A 4,271-nucleotide genomic window follows, 5' to 3' on the forward strand; every position below is an offset into this window, starting at 1 on the left:
TATGGGTTAACGCATCTTTACCTATATTGCTTTCCAGTTGGGCCATAAGTCTTTCGTACGGAAAATCATCGTTTATAGGCACTCGTTCAGGTTCAATACCTTCCATTCTTGACAAGTGATCGGCCACGACATTTCCCGTGCCCCTTTTATCCTTGATTTCTAGGTCAAACTCTTGTAATAGTAAGATCCACCTTACGAGTCTTGGTTGGGTGTCTTTTTTGTTTAACAAGTACCTAATTGCAGCATGATTGGTATAGATAATTATCTTTGCTCTTACTAGGTAGGAACGGAATTTATCCAGAGCGAACACTACGACTAAAAGTTCCTTTTCTATGGTGGCATAGTTCATCTGTGCAAGGTCTAGGGTTCTACTTGCATAGTATATTGCATAAAGTTTCTTATCCTTTCTTTGTCCTAAGACTGCGCCTACAACATAGTCACTAGCATCACACATGATTTCAAAAGGTAATCTCCAATTGGGCGGTTGCATGATAGGTGCGGTAATAAGAGATGTTTTCAGTTGTTCAAACGTCGCTAGGCATTTGTCGTCAAAGATGAATTCAGCGTCTTTCATTAATAAGCCAGTCAGTGGTTTGGTGATTTTTGAGAAATCTTTAATGAATCGCCGGTAGAAACCGGCGTGTCATAAGAAGCTTCGTATTTCTCTTACGGTTTTCGGAGGCTGGAGGTTTTCTATAACTTCTATTTTAGCCTTGTCGACTTCAATCCCATTGTTGGATACTATGTGTCCAAGCACGATTCCTTGTCGGACCATGAAATGGCAGTTTTCCCAGTTTAGCATTAGGTTCACTTTTACGCATCTTTTTAGTACCATTTCAAGATTCGATAAGCAGCCTTCAAAACTCTGTCCGCATACGAAGAAATCGTCCATGAAGACTTCCATTATGTCATCTATAAAATCAGCGAAAATTGACATCATGCATCATTGGAATGTTGCGGGAGCGTTACACAGTCTGAATGGCATTCGTCGGTAGGCGAATGTACCATAGGGGCATGTGAAGTTCGTTTTCTCTTGGTCGTCGGGATGAATAGGAATTTGGAAAAATCCCGAATAATCGTCTAGGTAGTAGAAGTGAGAATGCTTAGCCAATCGTTCAAGCATTTGATCAATAAACGGTAAAGGAAAATGATCCTTCCGAGTAACTTTGTTTAATTTTCTATAATCAGTACACATTCTACTTCCAGTAACCATTCTTTGTTCTATAGATTCTCCTTTTTCATTATTCACAACTGTGACGCCTCCCTTCTTTGGTACGACATGTACTGGGCTGACCCATTGACTATCGGATATCGGGTAGATAATACATGCTTCTAACAACTTTTGCACTTCTTTCTTTACTACATCACTCATAATGGGATTTATCCTTATTTGATGTTCTCTAGAGGTCTTACTGTCTTCCTCTAGCATTATGCGATGCATGCATATGGAAGGGCTTATTCCTTTTAGATCTGAGATATTGTAGCCTAAAGTAGTTGGGTATTTTCTCAAAACGTGTAGAAGCTTTTCGGTCTCTATCTGCCCTAAGTCTGCATTTACTATTACAGGTCGCTCAAGTTCAGTGTCTAGGAATTTGTACCTTAGATTTTTGGGTAACATCTTAAGTTTTAGGGCTGGTTTCTTTGGGCAAGGCATATGATCGGGCGTTAGTGCTAGGCATTCGCTTAGGCTGTCATCTTGGTATTCCTCACTTAAATTTTCATCTTCAAAAGTAGGAGGCCTTGGAATTTTCAGTATTTCGGAGTATGATGTTTGTTCATTCTCCATCTCTCTTATGCATCCATCGATGACGTCTAGTAGACAACAGGTATCGTCAATAGCTGGTGCCTTTAGGAATTGCGTCAAAATGAACTCGACCTTTTCCTCACCAACTTCGAAGGTTAGCTTGCCTTTCTTAACATCTATAATAGCTCCGGCTGTAGCTAGGAATGGTCTTCCTAATATGATAGGGATGTTGGAATCCTCTTTTATATCCATGATTATAAAATCAGTAGGAATATAGAATTGTTATGCGCACCCAGACGTTTTCTAGCATACCTACAGGAAATTTAACAGAACGATCTGCAAGTTGCACGAACATTCTCGTAGGTCTTAGTTCTCCCATTTGTAGCCTTTCACATATGGACAAGGGCATTAAACTAATATTGGCTCCTAAGTCGCATAGTGCTTTGTCGATAACAAACTTTCCGATTACACAGGGTATGGAGAAACTACCTGGGTCTTTTAGCTTAGGAGGCATATTATTTTGTATTATGGTGCTACACTCACCAGTAAGTGTAATGGTTCGTTATCCTCTATCTTCTTCTTGTTAGATAACATTTCTTTGAGAAACTTAGCATATCAGGGCATTTGAGTTATGGCTTCTATAAAGGGTATTGTGATAAGGGATAAGGGGTTTATACGGGTGTGGAGGAACATAAGGTTCTTCTTTCTCTACGGCCTCTTCGTTTTTATCTTCCTCTTGTTCATCTTCCTTCTCAATTACCTTACTTGGGTCTTGATGCATGGATGTGTTTTGAGTTCTTGGGCTGGCCAGTCCGTCTAGTTCTGTCCCACTTCATAGTATAATAGCATTTTCATGACCTTTTGGGTTTGGTTGCGGCTGTCCAGGAAATGTGCATGCAGGAGCAGCAGTAGGTGCTTGTTGTTGAGCCACTTGTGAGATTTGTGTTTCCAACATTTTGTTATGGGTGGCTAATGCGTGTACCTTGTTTTCTAACTGTTTGATTTGCTCACTAGTGTGTATGTTTTGATTTAGGAAATCCTTATTTGTTTGGGCTTGGGTACCTATAAAGTTTTCCAACATTATTTCTAAGTTTGATTTCCTAGGAGCATTTTGAGTATTTGTGGCAGCTTTATGATATCCTGGTGGTACAACAGGTGCTTGGTTATGTGCATACAATGCATTATTGATTTTGTATGAAATGTTAGGATGGTTCTTCCAACCTGGGTTATAGGTATTTGAGTAAGGGTTTCCTTTAGCATAGTTCACCTGGTCTGTGGAGGTTCCTGTCAAGAGTTGACATTCTGGGGCAGTATGCCCTTGAACTCCGCATATCTCGCAGTTTAGTGCTACGACAGCCACGGTGGCTGCTGGTGTTATGGTCAAGTTGTCTATCTTTTGAGTCAGAGCATCTACCTTGGTGTTGACATGGTCAAGACTTCTTAATTCGTACATGTCGCCCTTCGGTTGAGGTTTCTCTATAGAGGTTCTTTCGCTTCCCCATTGGTAATGATTATAGGCCATACTTTCGATGAGTTGATAGGCCTCGTTGTATGGTTTATCCATCAGAGCGCCACCTGCGGCGGCGTCTATTGTCAATCTTATATTGTACAAGAGACCGTTATAAAAGGTGTGAATGATCAGCCATTCTTCTAGATCGTGATGTGGACAAAGCCTCATCACGTCTTTGTATCTCTCCCAAGCTTCAAAAAGTGATTCATTATCCTTTTGTTTAAACCCGTTTATTTGGGCTTTTAGCATAGCCGTCTTACTAGGTGGGAAATATCGGGCTAAGAAGACTTTCTTCAACTTGTTCCACGTAGTGACAGAGTTGGATGGTAGAGACTGGAGCCAAGCTCTATCTATATCTCTTAATGAAAATGGGAAAAGACAGAGTCTTATAGCTTCTGGGCTGACACCATTCGCTTTCATCGTGTCTGCATATTGCAAAAATACTGACAAGTGTAGGTTCGGGTCCTCCGTGGGACTACCTGAAAACTGATTTTGCTGTACGGCTGACAACAGTGAAGGCTTTAGCTCAAAATTGTTGGCTTCGATCGCAGGGGCAGAGGTGTTATTATGTGGTTCATCCCGTGAAGGGATTGCATAATACTTAAGAGGACGGTTTTGCACTCCTTCGACCATCTCTGGTTGAATAACTTATTCAGAAGTAGGAATGTTAACGTGAGAAAGATTTAGCTTGATACGATGTTCCCATATCAAGTCTCGTATCCGGCGTTCTAACCTAAGATAACGCTCGGGTTCGTCGAATTGTAGCTTTAATTTCTCGCCTTGAGAGCGAGTACTTGGCATACACTCGACAAATGTAGAAAGGGAAAAAGAATTGTTTGCCTTAGTCTATACTGGGTAACACCGGAGTTACGATATCGACTAAATTATTTCCCAGCAACGGTGCAAAAAACTTGATCGTGACTTAGTAAGTCTATGTGAATCGTGACTGCAAGTGCACAATCCTATCGCGTAGTTTTAAAGATTATCGAACCCACAAGGACTAATATTCGAACGTAT

The 4,271-nt window shown here is 40.8% G+C and overlaps 1 non-coding gene across 1 annotated transcript; it reads left to right on the forward strand.

The window, feature by feature from the left end:
• Positions 1-3,396: 3,396 nt before the first annotated feature.
• LOC127099241 (small nucleolar RNA R71) lies at positions 3,397-3,503 on the forward strand. Its single transcript, XR_007793770.1, has one exon. It is a non-coding gene; the product is annotated as a small nucleolar RNA R71 (small nucleolar RNA).
• Positions 3,504-4,271: the final 768 nt, after the last annotated feature.

Source organism: Lathyrus oleraceus, chromosome 6, assembly GCF_024323335.1.
Source record: "Lathyrus oleraceus cultivar Zhongwan6 chromosome 6, CAAS_Psat_ZW6_1.0, whole genome shotgun sequence".
NCBI lineage: Eukaryota > Viridiplantae > Streptophyta > Magnoliopsida > Fabales > Fabaceae > Lathyrus > Lathyrus oleraceus.